Source organism: Chiloscyllium punctatum, chromosome 11 (genome assembly GCF_047496795.1).
Source record: "Chiloscyllium punctatum isolate Juve2018m chromosome 11, sChiPun1.3, whole genome shotgun sequence".
Classification (NCBI taxonomy): Eukaryota; Metazoa; Chordata; class Chondrichthyes; order Orectolobiformes; family Hemiscylliidae; genus Chiloscyllium; species Chiloscyllium punctatum.
The window spans coordinates 48,023,930-48,042,402 of NC_092749.1; positions in this window are offsets into that span (position 1 = coordinate 48,023,930).

Sequence of the window (18,473 nt, forward strand, 5' to 3'; positions counted from 1 at the left end):
CAGTCTTACCTGGAGGGTGGAACCAGCTGCTTTCACTTTGCATACAAATTTCCTGCATGAACCTTCATATATCTTGATGGAGATTCTGTCCCTAGCATCCCAGCCCACTGAATAAAGCTGCACGATTTCTTCACTAGAGATGAAAGCACAATGTGGAAGACAGAGATACAAAAGAGCCTTTGTGAGAACTGATATATCCCATTTAGGTAAATGATGAAAGAATAATAATAATTAGAACTAAGATATCGCCAAATATAATGCAATTTAATTACTTTTCAACATGTAAAATAAATGGGTGCTTCTTACATGTACATATGAGTATCACCTGAACGTTATTTTGATATTCTCAATAAAGCAGCATTTTCCAGGGTCCCATTTTAAATGGTCAACTTTATATTAGCTAGCATAAGTCAGTCTTCCAGATTGCTCCCTATATCTTATATGTGAGCTGTTTTTAGAACATCTGAGTGTTTATCTGCACAACAGATGTGCCTGTGAATTTTAATAATACACATCAGCTCTGTGTAGTTAAAATCTCATTGGGAATGTTTTTCTACATGTGTTAAATTCTGTATGCTTATAAAGACAGAATATGAATCTATATTACACTGGGAACAATTTGAGCACATTTTGACATTCACCAAACCTCACGTTACATGGCAGATATCTGCAGGTTACATTTATGTGGATTTGGATGTCATCTGTATTCTGAATTTATTTATTTTTATTGTAATTGGGCAGCATCGTATGAGCACCAGCACATAATGTCATTTTGGTGTAATTAACTTATGAATAATCCTGATAGAAAGAAAAAGTTTGGATTTATTTAGCACCTTGCATGACTGCAGTAATATCCAAAACTGCTTCACTCTACCTTTTAAAGTTGAGGTGCTGTACAATGAAGGAAAAAAAACAGTGTGTGCACAGCAAGATTCCACACACAGCAAAATGATAAGGATCAGATCATCTGTTTACTTTATGTTATTTGAAGGATAACAAGTGGATAGGACACCCAGGAACGAGTAACAATGCAGACAGGCTATTTAATGTCTCTTCTGAAGGACACATCTCAGCAGTGCATTGATCCTACAATATGGAACTAAAATGTCAGCCTAAATAATGTGTTCATATCCCTAGAATGGGGCTTGAACCCGTAACTTTATGACTCTGAGGCAAGACTACCATAACTAATTCTTAGTTTCTCCTCTTCATACGCTGTGCCTGATGCTCCTCATCTGCTGAATGTCCATGTGTGTATTATCAATTTGCACAGAACTATAGAATAAAAGTGAGTTATTTTAGTTTTTGGAAAACTGATTTTATTTTTATTGTCATTTTTGTACTTGGAAGATCTTCAGTAGCTGATGAACATCTGGGATCTTATGTATTATTAAAACAATTTAAACCTATGATAGAATACAGTGTAAACAGGAAAGCAGCATTTGGAAAATTACCAAGTTTCATAAAATACCATCAGATCTCTTGTGCCTTTGCTCATTGTGAATAGCTACTTTATAACTCTATGCATGTAATAGACAATGGAATATCATTCCTGAAGAAGGGCTTATGCCCAAAACGTCGATTCTCCTGCTCCTTTGATGTTGCCTGACCTGCTGCGCTTTTCCAGCAACACATTTTTCAGAATGGAATATCAATGACTGAATTCTTCTGACTGTTAGTACATGCTGATCAGGGATTTCCCCAGTGCTCCGGCAATCAATTTCGACAATTCTACTACAAGGTGGTATCATAAATGGATGCCATTATTTCGATATATTCTTTGACTCTATTTCCTGTTTATTTTTACTGTATGGCAGCACACAGCAAGATAGTCTGCTCAATTTAGCAATTTGAGACCAGTACCTGCTATTTGGCACTAGAAGAGCCGGCTGGTGCTCAGCTTTGCTCAAAGCATCAAGTTGGGTTTTCAATCCAGGGTCAGGAACCTGATATCCAGATCATTTCCAGGTCTCAACTCAATACTAATGACACAGTGCGATAAGGACCCAAATGGCCTTGAGTCAAGTTCAGAAAGTCAGATCAACTTTAGTGCCAATATTAATATAATCTCTCTTTCTAATGCCTCAATTTAAACAAGTTTTAGCTCATCCAGTACCTCAACTATTTCCACTTTCACTATTAGTATCTTCTGCCTTGGTAAATGCAAGGTGCACAGTATTCATTTCCAAACCTGTGCATGCCCGTTATGTTCATGCATAAATTCCCTTTTGGGTCCTTAAATACCCCACTCCTCCTTCTGAAGTTTTTTGTCCAACTACATACTTATAAAAGCCTTTTGAATTTTCTTTTATTTTGGTCTCCAGTCACTTTGAATACTTTCTCATTGCTTTTCTTGTTTACTTTTTCTCTTGCCCTCTGAAGTTTCTCCATTATGGGCAGCACGGTGACTCAGTGGTTCGCACTACTGCCTCACAGCGCCAGGGACGCAGGTTCCATTCCCGCCTCGGGCAACTGTGTGGAGTTTGCACATTCTCCCAGTGTCTGTGTGGGTTTCCTCCAGGTGCTCCGGTTTCCTCCCACAGTACAAAGATGTGCAGATTAGGTGAATTGGACATGCTGAAATTGCCCGTAGTGTTAGGTGTAGTGGAATGGATCTGGGTGGGTTGCTCTTTGGAGGGTTGGTATGGACTTGTTGGGCAGAAGGGCCTGTTTCCATACCATAAGTAATCTAATCTAATTAAATCTGTTTCTTTCTTGTAGTTTCAATGTAACCTCCGGCATATGTACTTTACTTCTGCTACATCTTACATTCTATCTTTTTAGCATAAAAGATATTTTGTCTTTGACTGTCCTACCTTTTCCCCTTATGGGAATGTACTTCAACTATACCCAAACCACCTGCTCTTTAAAGACAACCATTATTCTGCCTGTGAATTCTTCAGTCTTATTTACCTTAAGACAGATCCATTCACACTCCATTGAAACATGCCCCATCCAATTAAGTATTTTTACTTTAGATTGCTGCCTGTTCTTAATCTTATGATATTATGATCACTGTTTCTGAAAAATTCCCTAAATGATGCTGAACCCATTTGACTGACCTTATTATCCAGAACCATTTGGTTTCTCCTTTCTAAGCTAAATCCTGGCCCCTGAAAAGTAAGTTTAAACCATCCCAATCACACTGTCAAACTACTGGACAAGGCCTTTGGTTTCAATTCTGTTGAGAGGCAATCTGTTCAGATCTCTCCAGTATCAGTTCCAGAGCCTCATCTCCTTCTGCCGGTACCAAATCACCAGCCATATATCCATTTGATCTATTATGTATTTATGTACACGCCAGTGCATGACACTGACAGTAATCTGGTGTTTACTAGCTTTACAGTTTTGTGAGAACCCTTGTTCTCGCTGTGCTGTTGATCATATTGTGACCATGACTGCTCCCTTCAAAGTGCTCTGCATTCTGGATGTAAGTTTGCTCACTTAGCTGGAAGGTTCATTTTCAGACGTTTCATCACCATACTAGGTAACATCATCAGTGAGCCTCCAGTGAATCACTGCTTCCTTTTTATGTGGTTTGGGTATCTGTGGGTTGTTGATGTCATTTACGATTCTTTTTCTCAGAGGGTGATAAATGGGGTCCACGTCAATGTGTTTGTTGATAGAGTTCTGATTGGAATGCCATGCTTCTAGGAATTTTCATGCTTGTCTCTGCTTGGCTTGCCGTAGGATGGATGTGCTGTCCCAGTCAAAGTGATGGTCCTTCCTCATCTATATGTTAGGATACTAGTGATAGTGGGTCATGCTTTATTGTGGCTAGTTGATGTTCATGTATCCTGGTGGCTAGTTTTCTGCCTGTTTATCCAATGCAGTGTTTGTTATAGCTCTTTCAAAATATTTTTTAAATGATGTTTGTTTTGCTTGTTGTCTGTATAGGGTCTTTAAAATTCATTAGCTGCTGTTTTCATGTGTTGGTGGGTTTGTGGGCTACCATGATGCCAAGGTGTCTGAGTAGTCTGGCAGTCATTTGTGAGATATCTTTGATGTAGGGGAGAGGGCTATGGCTTCTGGGCATGTTTTGTTGCTTGTTTGGGGTTGTTGCTGAGAAATTGGCGTGCTGTGTTCATTGGGTACCCGTTCTTTTGAATTGGAACATTTTTTTCAATGAGCCACCACACACTGCAGCTGCAAAGAGCAGAGGAAAACCACCTATACAGCATATTTGAAAAGAATGGGTACCCAATGAACATACTAAAACAGCAGCTAATGAATTTAAAAGACCTGTACAGACAACAAGCAAAACTAATGTCATTAACAAAATACTTTGAAAGAGCTATAACAATCACTTTATTGGACAAACAGGCAGAAACCTAGCCACCAGGATACACAAACATCAACTGGCCACCAAAAGACATGGCCCACTATCACTAGTATCTTTACATACAGATAAGGAAGGACACCACTTTGACTGGGACAACACATCCATCCTAGGACAAGACAAACAGAGACATGCATGAGAATTCTGAGAAGCATGGCATTCCAACCGGAATTCCATCAGCAAACACATCGATTTGGAGCACTTCTACCATCCTCTGAGAAAAAGAGCAGAAAATGATATCACCAACCCAAGGAAACCCAAAACACATAAATAAGAAGCACGACGTAACACCAGCTCTTCACCGGAGGCTGACTAATGATGTTACCTAGTATGGTGATGAAACGGCTGAAAACGAACCTTCCAGCTCCGCGAGCAAACTTACATCCAGTGCCTCAACCTCAGCTCCAAATCTTCTCAAAACTTTGCATTCATTCAGTGACACACATGAACTTGGAAGCAGGAAATTTACTTACCATTGCAGAATCATACTTCTAACCACAGAAATGCCGATCTCTTTCCCTGTCAAATCTCCTAACAGCATTGCTTTCCCAATCTTCCTCTTGTTTCCAACAGCCCATCTGATCCTGTCTCTCAGCTTTTGCTCCACCAGGTTACATGCTAGTTCTGTCACTGCACCATTTGTACCATTCCATTCTGATCCTCCTGATTGTTCTCTGCTGACAGTTTGAAACACAGCCCAGGAGTAGGTGCTGCTACCTCCGGCTGTGTGCAACCTTAGCCTGCAAGAAAAGTGCACAATGGTAGTGCATAGTTGTTTAGCTGGAGGCATGTGCAAGCTGTGAATTGTGGCAAGCACACAAACTTGTACAAGCTTGTGTCTGAAGCTGTGAATGTAAATTGGAGGATCTGATTGATTGATTGGTGGTACATTTAGATTTTGCAGCTAGGTTGCAATGGTTAGCTGCTTTCACAATGTCTACTTGGTGGAGTTCCTGCTGTGCAATGGATAGAGGATTTCTTTTCTTCTTTCCATGTCCTTCATCAAGGGTCTTTGTGCTGTATCTAATTGTTTGTCAGCATGCTGATGCCACTATTATACACTATTATTCTGGTTTAGGATTTCGTTTACAACCAGTTTTAGAGTCTGTTGGAGCCAAAAATAATCTTCCCTTTTGGAAATGCAAGCTGAAGTTCAATAGGGCTGCCAAATTTGAGATGTGCTCAGCTTGCACAAGGTCAAACCCATGCTAAGGTGTACAACTGCTCAACAATGTACCACGATGCAAATTACTATCCTTTAATTTAGCAGTCAGCGTGGAGTTTATTTTTTGGCCGCATCAGAACGAATCAGCACAGATTAGTCGCCCTCCAAGTTTGTAGGCAGCAGAAGCAGCCAAGGACTAAGAAGAGATGAAAGGTACTATCAAGCAATTGGCTAGCCAAAGCTTCAAATATTAACCTTCACCTCCTGAACCTGTGAGGACTCAAAGCTTGCTACTAAAGGACTTCTTGACACAAGTATCTTTGGCAGTTGGTGCCATCTCTCTCAATCTCCAATATTGCTTCAGTGCTAAAAGGAGTTTAATAACTTGTCAAAGAGTGAAGTCTTGTGATTCAGTTGGGAACACTTCTGCCTTTGACCTAGAAGTTCTGGATCCAGGTCCAGGTCCTGCCTGTTGTGGGCATATTTTTTAATCATCTGCTTCAGGGATGTTATTACACACCTCTGGAGCAAGTGGGACTTGAACTCAGGTCTTGTGGTTTAGAGATAGGGGCACTACCACTGTACCATAAAAGCTTCTATTTGCCTGTTATAAATGATTTGTTTTTGATGTGATTCAACATGTTGACAATCAACCTACTAACAGAATGTTATTAGCAGATGTAAGTGAGCATGAAGACATGAAACAGGCCTGAGAAGGGAATCCAATGTAACAGAAATGTCCTGTTTTTTCAGAACTTTCAACCTTGACTCCTGTGTGCAATCAACTAAAGTTGTGAGTATCATGGTTAAGATGGAGTCTGACATCTTCATACCATCATGTCACGTGTTATGGTAAAGTGGCGATATCATGAGCATGTCTCTTAAAGTTACACTGACCATAAGACTTAACGCAACAGTAACTACACCCAGAAATTGTGAGCATGTGCAGTTTGCAGAAGTTCGCAATATGATTTGAAGCAGCAGAATCTCATTCCCATTCTGTGAGGGCATGAGAGTTATATTTGCTGTTTGATATTCGAACCCTCAAGACTTTAATTCAAGCATGTTTCATATTCACAGTATTAAGAAATGCACAGCTTTTAATATGAATTGCTTCAGTTCACCTCAGCGATAGTGAGACAAAACCTGTGATTAACAGCACCTGTCTTTCCCTTTGTTGATATTTTGAAAGGAATATAAAGGTTTCTTTCCACAGTGGAATAGTCGAAGAGGATTTTAGTTTTCCCATATGATTGAAACCTGGCTGGAAGATAAATTCATTTTATTGGTTTCCTCTAGCTTGGCTGCTGTCCACGTTATCACAGCAAGTATCCCAGCCTTTTCCTGTTGGTTCCAAATTTAATTAAACAACTTTCTTCTCTGAGAGAGGCAAGTCACCTTTGGGATGTAAAGATAATTTTTCTTTGTATGGAACATGTAGGCTACATTAAACAATGAGGTTTTGAGCATTTCATAAGGTAACCTATTCCCCAGTGGCCTGTGGACTGCTCTACCAGAATTAATGACTGAAGCAGAAACCACATCAAAATGTAAAGAGGAAGTTTAGATTTGAGGTGAATACGAAGGGATACAAGGATTTTGAGAATCTGGCATATGGAATTTAGATTAGTACTCATGTGGGGATAAACAGCAACACCAATGGAATTGCCTATTTTTTGAGTTGTAATATCCATGCAAATTTATGTTAGGAAATGAATTTCTTTGCTATTTCTGGCATACATACCATGCAGACACAGCACAGGTAACCTTTTTGATGAAGAAATTTGTGTGAAAGCGATTTCCATTCAATCTTTTCAGTGAATAATTTCCTCCCCTGCAACTCCTCACGACTCTGCATCTGCACTATGATCTGCTTGCTGGTCCATCACTAACCTCATTTTAATGCATTGAAGTGACAGTCAATGGTGAAGCACATCTGAACTTCCTAGATTTGGACAGCTCAGGAAAACATGTACTTCAATGAGGAGCAGCCACTGTCAGGAAATATGATCTTTCAGAGCTTTTCCTTTTGCCCAAAGTAAGCCCCAGTGAATAACTTACTGTGTAATACAACAGTTCTGCAGCTTGGCTTATTTTTCTTCAGACTTTTATGTTTATTATGACTCCCTGAGCTAGAAAAGTTCCATCTCCCATCAATACTCACCCCTTAATCTACCTCAGATGACACATCTTTCTGGACTGTTGTAATCAAAAGCTACAATATATAATAGCCTCTGAAAATAGGTGTGGAGATCACATTGCATCATGAGCTTGTTCCACCATTCTACAATAAGCAAGCCTACACTTCTGAAAGGGAGGAAGAAACTGAAAGCCATTCCACAATTACGCCAGAGCTGGGAAAGACACAAGAATGGCACATGGACTCCAAAATTTGATGAAATACCACTAGAAGCCTTGCTGAAGGAGGTGGAGAGAAGGTGAGATGTCACCAATCTGAGGGAGGTCTTCTAAACAAAACCTGTGAAGCCATTGGGACCAAGTTACTGTAGTGATCAATGACAGAAGTCAATCACCAGGGATATAGATCATAGCAAAATATAGCAGGTGCTAGAAATTGGAAGTAAAAGCAGAAAGTGCTGAAAAAACTCAGCAAATCTGACAACATTTGTGGAGAAAGAAAGAGAGTTAACATTTCAAGTTAAATATGACTTCTTCAGAACTCCACATTTTCCCCTCATCATTCAATTGGCAGCAAATGGTATGTTGGCCTTGATAGTGAGAAAATTTGAGTACATGGGCAGGGATGTCTTGCTGCAATTGTATAGGGCTTTGGTGAGACCATGTCTGGAGTATTGTATGCATTTTTCATCTCTTTAACTGAGGAAGGATGTTCTGGCTACAGAAGGAGCACCATATAGATTTGCCAGACAGGTTTCTGTAATAGCAGAACTGACATATGAAGAGAGATTGGATTGGTTAAGACTGTAATTGCTAACTTTTAGAAAGAAAAATGGGAGGATGGGGTGGTGGGTGTCTCATATAAATCCATGAAATTCAAATGATTAGACACGGTAAATGCAAGAGGGAAGTTCCAGAAGACCAAGGAATCTAGAACCAGAAATCACAGTCTAAGGATATGAAAAGGTCAGTTAGGGTCGAGATGAGGAGTGATTTCTTCACCCAGAGAGTGATGAGCATGTGAAATTCACTGCCACAGAAAACAGTTGAGGCTACAATATTGAATGTTTTCAAGGAGGACTTAGATATCGTCATTAGGGCTAAAGGAATCAAGGAGCATGGGCATGAGAAAGTGGGAAGAATTGGATGATCAGCTATGATCATATTTAATGGTCAGGCAGACTCGAGGGGTTGAATGGCTTCCTCCTGCTCCAATCTGACCCCCAATCTAGTGCAGTGCCCAAACAACTAATGTCTCAGATTCCATTACAACACAACAGGAGCTACACAATGCCCGAGTGCACATTTGCACAGACTGTTCTCATGCGAGCTTACTGTGCTGCCTTGCATGCTCAGACTATGGCTGTCATGGCTGCAGGTTACAGTGTTTGATGAGGTTTGTAGAGTGTCACACAAGTCCAGCAAATTGTCCTCCACTATATTACTAGGAATGTTGAGATTGCAGTGGGTAAGAGCATTAGGAGAGACAAAGGCACAGAGCCTAAAGGATTGCACAGGAGTGATTATTGATGTATGTATGCATTATGGCATGGTTTGATTTATAGATATGTTTTGAAGGTGATGGCATTCATTTTAGCCTTTAGGGTAAGTGGATGTTTTGCTGGTCAGTAACTATAACTGTAAAGGTAAAGAACGGGACAATTGGTGAGTGGAAAATACCATTTACTGCATCTGCATTCAATGTGTTGATGATGACAACATTTCCATCTTCCTTCTTCATGTTCTGCCAACTGGCGTGGGAGAATAACTTCAAGCAGCTTTGTCCACGGGAGCCTGGCTGATGGCTGTACCATCTCATCAGGGGCAGCATTGGTCTGGACTGTCTCATTGACGAGTGAGGATGAGCATGTTGGTACTCTACAGAACCAGTGCCACTCACTCACACTGGCAACTCAACAATCCCAGGAAAATATTTCCTCATCTCTTCCTTCCCACTATTTCTGCCTGCTACTCCTCCTCAGCTTGTCTGTTCCCTCATATTAGAAAGGTCAGCATGCAACAAACTACCACAACTCTCAAGATTTACTCTGGCTCTTTCAGAGCATTTAAGTTTTTAAGAACTGGTCTATTCTACCAAATTCTATGTTTTAATTTACGCATGCTATCCAAATGTTTCATTGTGAATTGGAGTCCAAAGCCATGTTGTCAAAGGGTAGTCCAATTCAGTGTTTGTCAAGATGGTTCATGTTTGTGCTTATGAGCTAGCAATAACTTGATCGCTGAGCTCCAAAATAATAGTGAAAACATCAAATCAACATTGCATGTTGGTTGGCATCACAATCTTCGAGGAGAAAGTGAGGACTGCAGATGCTGGAGATCAGAGCTGAAAATGTGTTGCTGGAAAAGTGCAGCAGGTCAGGCAGCATCCAAGGAACAGGAGAATCGACGTTTCGGGCATAAGCCCTTCTTCAGGAATGAGTAAAGTGTGTCCAGCAGGCTAAGATAAAAGGTAGGGAAAAGGGACTTGGGGGAAGGGCATTGGAAATGAGATAGGTGGAAGGAGGTCAAGGTGAGGGTGATAGGCTGGAGTGGGGTGGGGGCGGAGAGGTCAGGAAGAAGATTGCAGGTTAGGAAGGCGGTGCTGAGTTTGAGGGATTTGACTGAGACAAGGTGGGGGGAGGTGGAACAGTTTCCTCATTTCCCCTCCCCCCACCTTGTCTCAGTCAAATCCCTCGAACTCAGCACCGCCTTCCTAACCTGCAATCTTCTTCCTGACCTCTCCGCCCCCCACCCCACTCCGGCCTATCACCCTCACTTGACCTCCTTCCACCTATCGCATTTCCAACACCCCTCCCCCAAGTCCCTCCTCCCTACCTTTTATCTTAGCCTGCTGGACACACTTTCCTCATTCCTGAAGAAGGGCTTATGCCCGAAACGTCGATTCTCCTGTTCCTTGGATGCTGCCTGACCTGCTGCACTTTTCCAGCAGCACATTTTCAGCTGGCATCACAATCTGTCGACTCTGCATAGTTTTGGCAGACTCTCCCTGTGCTCCATTGCCAAAATGTTGCCTGAGGCGCCCAATACCATAAGTGTCATTTTAGCTGAAAATAATTCTTGTAGTTCTTAAAGTCTGTTGAATATACACGTGAATTCCATGGCTTATATCTTTACTTATATACCTCAGTATCCTTTGTATGTATTAACTATTTGGTTAAGCTGTTCTGTACCCTTCAAAGATTTGTGTACAAGACTCCTGAGTCTCTGTCTTGATCCATTTTTGTATCCCATTAAGTATGGTGTCACTCCAATTTTCCTTTACATTTTTGTGTGCTGAATTTCATTTACCATTATTTCATCAGTCTATGTTCTGTTGAAGTCAATAATTAGTTTCCTCCCTGTTTTCCAAGCTGTGTGTCAGTTGCAAATTTAAGAATGTTGTCTTTTGTTCCAAGTCCAAGTTATGAACGTGTAACAAAAACAGCAGTAGCCCTAATAACAAACAGTCTCGAACTTTGAGGAACTCTGCTGTATATCTGGCTGTAGTCAGAAGAGCAACTATTGGCACAAATTTGTTTTCTATTCCCTGACCCATCTTTATACCAATGTTGCTGTTGCTTCTTTTAACCCATCTACAGGTAGTTCTTCTGTAGCACGATGGTTACGCCACATTATAGAAAAACTACACTTTAGAAACAGTGTTTAAAGTGTTGTCGATGTAATCACATTACAGCCAACACAGGTTCTAAACATTTGCCCTTTGGAAACAGTGTCCCCAGTTCATCAATTGCATTACAGTGAATTCATGTTTACCAAACGCGCATTGTAGCAGGACGACTTGTACTTAAATTTTGCTAACAGGCCTAACATATAGTATTTTATCAAAAGCATTTTTGATGTCTACATACACAACATCAACTGCAGTGCTGTATTCACCCTCTCTGTTACCTCATCAAAAAAACTCAATGAAGTTGGTTAAACATGATTAGTCCTTAACAAATCTTTGCTGGTCCTCCAATATTAGTCCATATGTGTTCAAATAGTTATTTATTTTCTCCAGGGGCATTTTCCTGGATGTTCTGATCACCAGGTAGTCATGTTTCCAGCGTAAATGAGAGTTTAGCATAGCGTTTTTGCAGGATTCCCATCATAGCACACTCTGAAGGACCTGACCATGAAATAGAGGATTCTACTGGGTAATTCCTCCATGCTTGGAGACCTTGTGAAGTATCCACTTAACTTGGAGAATTTGGAGGGTTTTGGTGAAATTAAGTACACCAGCTACTGGGAAAAGTTAGATTATTAAATACGTAGTCTGACTGCTAAGTACACATACTACCCCCAGACCACTTACACCCCCCAGTTCCTGAACTGATTATCCCCTTCTCTCCTCAGGACACAAAACTCTACATCCCACTTAAGACATGATAACCCCCCCCCCCCCCCCACCCCACCCACCCCCAATCTGAAACTGCTGCTCACATGCCCTCCCCCTTCCCCTTCTCCAGACATCAGCCTCCTCTCCTGTGACCTGCCTCCCAATCCATTTCTACCACTCGGGACCCCAACATCCCCTTCTATACCCAATCCTGGCCTGCCGCCCCCTTTCCTTGATTTCAACCTGTTTCCCCTCATTTCCTTCCAGTCTGCACCTACTGTGCCATCCTTTCACTGATCTAGACCAAATTTGCCTGTGCCCCCACCAGGGACTCAGCCTCCTTTGCCATTTACATTCCAGCACCCTAACTACCTGGCACCGTACCCCCAACAATCTACTTCCTGCCCAATTGACATCCTACCCATTTGGCACCTTATCGCATCTGGCACCGCATCTCCTCTGTGTTTATGTGCCTACAGTGATATTAGAGAGTTCAGAACTTTAATAACTGTGCAAGGATTGAATGAATCAACAAAGGATAGACTATTATACACAGAAAGGAGCAGCAATGACTTTATCTGGAAAAAGCTGTTAAGGGACAAAGACAAGCTGTTACATAGAGACTGAAAACAATTAGCCATGTCATGGTGAGATTACATAAACAAAACTGATTTAATAACAACTTGATAATCTGCTGCCTTATGACAAATGGGCAATTAAGATTGCCTGAAGAACTAATGTTTTGAAATGAAAGGGTTAGTTGCAGAAAAAGCTGCATTTTAAAGAGATAGGCAAATCCAATGTAACAAGGAACAGGGGAGATACTTCTGCTAATAAGGCAAGCCACAGACTTGAGGTCTCCAGGAGAATAATCAATGTTGGGGATGAGAGAATCTATTGAACCATCAATAATGACACACCACCAACCTGAAAAAGACAAAACTGTATAAGAAACCAACAACAGAACAAGTCAGTAGCAGAACTTCAAAGAACAATGATGCATAAGGATTGAACCCTGGACACTACTAGAGATAGACAATGTTGGTTGGATTCAAAGCTAAATTCCACCATTTATTTGGTAATAGCTAAGTGAGTTGTGAGGCTTAACTTGCTTACTTGAGGAGGCTCAGTTTGGTTGCTACATGCAATAAAGTTCAAATCATTGTTTCAGAAATTTGCTTGTCTGTGAGTTTTTTAATAAGTAGCTAAATGAGAGGTAACTTGTGGTGAGTTACCCACAACAGTACCCTCATAGCACCCTCACCACCTGGCACCCAAATCTCCTAGCAACCTATCTCCCACCTGTTTGGCACCTGATTTCACCTGACATTCAGTTTAACTGGCACCCCCCCCCCATGCCCTCTGTAATTTTGTACATAGTATATGTATTTACACTTTGAAAGTGGCTGTGTCTGAAAGCGGACCTTACAATTCCAGATCACAATGGCTGACCACTGTGAAAGGGGACATGGCTTTTTCTTCCTCTGACAGTTCTGCATGATGAAAGAACTGCCAAAGAGGAAGTAAGGCATTGCAGTTCCAAAGGAATCCTGATCGGAATAGCATCTTGTAACTGTGGAGCTCTGTCCTTTTGTAATTAAGAAGAGGCAAAGTTGCAATCTGCATGGATTGCCTCTTCCCAAAATCCAGCATTTGTTTCTAAAAGCTTCGCCACTATTGTTAAACAGTCTGATCCAAAACTGTTGGGTTTGACCTTTCCCTTTCTAAAACAATATTGTAAAACCTCCAAACCTCCATACCTTCGGCACCATCCCTGTATCTAAATAGAATTGCAGGGTGGTGGCCAGCAGTTGTGAACTAGGTGATGTTTCCACTTTAATTCCTGTGAGTCTTTCATATAAATTCTCTTTATCTATTTTTAGATCATCCATTATCCCAGCAATCTCCTCATTTAACGTAAATTGTTCTCTTCCTTGATAGGTGTTTATTTCGTACCTCAGCCATACATTCTGCCTCTACTGATAGTTCTTCACTTCAGTCTCTAATCAGCTGTACCATTGCTCTGACAGACCTTTTATTATTAATATCTTCAAAGAAGACCTTCAAAGTCTGTTGCATGTCAGCTGTCAATCTATTTGTCTACTGTGTACTTTGCTCCTCTTATTTCCTGGCTCACTTCACCTCTTAAAAGAAAGGTCTCCGTTGTATTATCAAGCTAACATCTATCATACTCAACATTTTTATGCTTTATTGTGCTTCCTAATAACTTTCATACAAAGAAAGGCCTAGATTGCCTTTCGATTCTCTTTTTTGGAATGTACTTACACTGTACTCAAATCAGCTTCTTTTTAAAGGCTGCCCAAGTTCTGTTATATTTTTGCCTGCCAGTCTTTGCACCTAACTTATTCAGGCTAGATTGTTCCTCCATTTCATGGATATGGCCCTCATCCAACTATTCTTCTAAAAAAATTTTAGATTTTTATACAGAAAACAACCTCTGTTATCCGAACATCAACTATCTGAATTTCGGATTTTCTGAACAAGCTCTCAGGATTCAGTAAACTGGTATGAACTCTACATAAAAACACAATATGCGAGAGGTGCTTACCCATAATCACACACAGGACATCCACCAGGATGAAACTTTCTCTTTTTGAACATTCTGACACGGAAAGGGAGTAGGAACAAAAGACAGTGTATTTAAGATCATGCATTAACAATAACTGCAAAAAAATACACAAAAAAAAACTGAGCTGCAACCTGAATTTCCAATTCTTCCGGAATCTTAAGTACCTGTCCTGATCTGCAATACCACACGGATTAATAATGGATTTATTCCCCGGTTGCTTGTGCTTTCCTCACCCCCCCCCCCTCCCTCTCCCTTTCCCCCTCACCCTTCCCTCGTCTCCCTCTCCCTCTCTCCCCCCTCCTCCTCTCCCTCTCTCTCTGCTTGTCATTTTCACCAGGAGAGAGTTGCAACTGAGCAGGAGTTGCTTTATCCTCGCTAGCAGAACCCACTCGCTTTGCCCTCTACCTCTGCACACACATACGTACAACTGCATGAATGAGTTCGCTCACCTTTAGTTCTCTCTCGTCCCAATCCAAAATGTTGAGGGGCTGAAAGACATCTGACTTCAGTCACTGCTCAGGGGTTGGCACAAACACAGGATGCTCCTGAGTGGACGGAAAAGTCAGTTTGAATGTTCAGTATGGCTTCCCTTGTTTATGATCAGATCAGTTATCCGAACAATCAGTTTTCTGAACAAAATACTCCCTGCCCATCTTGTTTGGATAATAGAGGTTCTTCTGTACTGAACATACACTTGAACTGCAACACTCTCAATTCCTCAGCAATGCCACATTTCTCATTGGTCAGGAAACATATTCAAAAAGAAAATTCTTCTGATTGCACTTTATTGGCCGGTGAGTTGACTAGTCTAACAACAGCTATCCACTCTGGAGCAGCAAACTGCATCTAGACCACTATGGTATGGAAGCTGACACCTGAGAACTGTCTATTGATACTTTGTGCAGTCACTGAGGAGAAAACAGTAATGACTGGACTCTGTCCACTTCTTCGTCGGGGATGCAGTGAAATGCTATGATAAAAAAACATTTTTGATGTTTGCAATAAGGTCATATATTCCTTGAAAATCCTTTTCAGGTGGATATCCTTAAATCCTCCAGATTCCAAAACTCTGACATTACTGATGTCATTCTCCTTGGCCATTGCTGGGAGACTGGCACAGTCTCAGTATCTCTACCTTTTCAGTTTCCTTGTCCTCTGCCAATGCCATATCTGCACCAACATTTTACTGCATAAGAATATAGGAATTTGTATATGAAAATTAAAAATTCATTGATAGGTTGGTAAAGAGTGAAGTTGTTTTGAGAGATGAACTTAAATATGGATATTAGTCCAAGGCTAATAGATAGTTTCACAATGAGTCCATCTTTTCATTGTAATCCTTACCTTCCCTTGCCTTGGGGAAAAGAAAAATGTTCGAGTGCTTACCTGTCACCTATTTTATCTTTAATAAATTATAATGTTAAATAGAATTAAATCTGTGTTTAACAACCATTTTGGTGAAAGATGCAACCCACAATTCAGTCATTCATTGACTCATGGCATAAAATATGCTAAATACATTAGATTTTCACTCTACATATGTGACTTTTTGATGATTTAATGTTATAGCTGCCAATGGTATGTTGGTCTTGATGAAATCACCCCTGAGCATCCCATGTTATAAGTGCTACATAAATGCAAGTTTTTGTATTGTTGTTTTCCTGATGATTGCTGTATCATGTGAGCAATATATCTCTGAATGCTAATAGAACAATTTGCTCTAAAAGTGCTACTCCATGTGAATGGCAGCTCTTCTAAACAGCAGTGTGCACACTTACTATTTAATTAAGCAATAATGTATGAGTGAGTGTATATTATGACAGATTGGGTGATAGTTGATAGGACTGTAGATAAGCTGTCAGTGTCATTCTTGTTATTCAGTCATTTCCCTTCCACTTTCTTTTTGTAAAGTCATATTCTTAACTGTCAGTTGCTGCTGAGTAAATAGTTGCCCTAATTGAGCATTGTTCATTTGCATTTTATGAACTGTGTACTGAAACAATATGGGTCTTAAATGTGCTGCTAGCAAATATGTAAACAGGGCAATTCATATGCTGTTGTTGATGACTGTTATTATTGTGCTGTTACTTAGAAACCCAATAAAAGAAAGGCTCCCCAATCTATTATCATTTATGCACTGAAACAGAATGAATTAATTTGAATCTAATGTGTTAACATAGATGTATCTAGTGCACATAAATGATAAGAGGAAGACAGAAAAATAAAGCAATACATTCCTTGAAATTTTATTCACAGTAGCTGCATTTATATAATTGAAATAAATTGTAGTAGAGTTGTGATTCATTAATAAAATTAAATTGATGATTAGCTTCCACAAATGTACAACTGTACAGTGATGAGTATCAAGTACTTCTGAGAAGTTCTTTTTCATGTATCTTTAATCACATTGAACAATCCCAGCTTTCATTTACTCCAATACCCTAACATTTAATTCAAAGTTTAGAAAGGAACAAACAGTTATCAGCATGGCTGGATTGTGGAATTCGTTCCTATTTTCCTCTTTTTCATTCTACTGCAACAAGCATAAAAAAAATTAATCTGATGCCCCTGTTCAGTTAATATCTGATTCATCCTGCATTTAGCAGGGACAACTTCTAATCTTAAAACATGGAGTCTTGAAGTTTCACTGTATTTTACCAACAGCCAAGTTAATATTTCTTCTTGCCAGCCTTGTAAAAATATAAAATTATTTTTATCAATCCATTTTGCAGAATATTGTTAACCAATTGTAAATGTAATCTTGGAAAAATACATCATGCTGGATTTATCCTGATGCCTTGCAATCAGAAAACAGACAAACAAATCTGAAATGAAAGTGAATGCAAAGCAAACTGTGAACACAGGATTGTTTTGAGTTACGTGAACACAGAAATTCTTAGGATTGGGAATTCAAAGTGATTGAAACATTTAAGCTATATCTTTTATACAAATGGCAAATTGACAGGCTCCTGTGCATTCGGTTCACTCGATAATGGAATGGGGGCACCTGGTGTTCCACTTGGTGCCAGTAGGTGGCGGATTTGTGACACATGTTAAGTAAAAGCCAAGTGCTGGTATAAAACCATTGATCAAATCCATACGATGAAAGGTAGATCAATCTGCATTTTAGAGAGCGATGAGAAAGTCCCATCCAACCCATCTTGTTCACTTTCTCATTTTGGTCCATGTTCAGGATCTACTGAGATAGAAACAATGGTAGATGTAAAACCTGTGGCTGGCACCTGAGCTGGCTTCTTTTGAGGAAACTGAACACACCATTTTGACTTCTGAAATTATTGTCTGAAACTTAGACTTTGATCATCCTGAGTAATAGTCTGGATAGCCCAATGTCTTTTTAAACATGACACTTGAGAAATATTCAAGTGTATGTTCAGTAAACTCACGACCATTCATTCTGTCATTCTTCTGATTGATGCAAGGTGGAACAGGGGAAAGAAAGGGAACTTGTTTATCCTCTGCCCCTGAGCAACAGACCAAATCTCTCTGTTACATCCTCTGACCATACAGTAACCTGAATCAAACTGATTGATGAAACATTCAATCGGGTTTGAGCAGTTACCAATGTCAGCACGCAAAACAAAACACATCCAAAACAATTTGTGATTCAGGCCATCTCAGTATGTTAAAATGGAGGCACTCATCTTTCTGGTCTTGTATTCTGAAAATTCTTTGAATGTTCCTTTAACTAGTATAAGGTAAAACAATATTCAGAGCTTCTCTCAAAATTTGAAGGAAGAAAGAAATTCGTCCAAAATACCTTAAAGAATTAGATGAGAGTAATAGGTTCCCTTAATATTGTTCAAAGACCAAAGAAAAAATGCGAATAGAAAGATTGCTGTAAAGAATGTGAAATGCATGTTTATTCTTTGTATTTTTAATT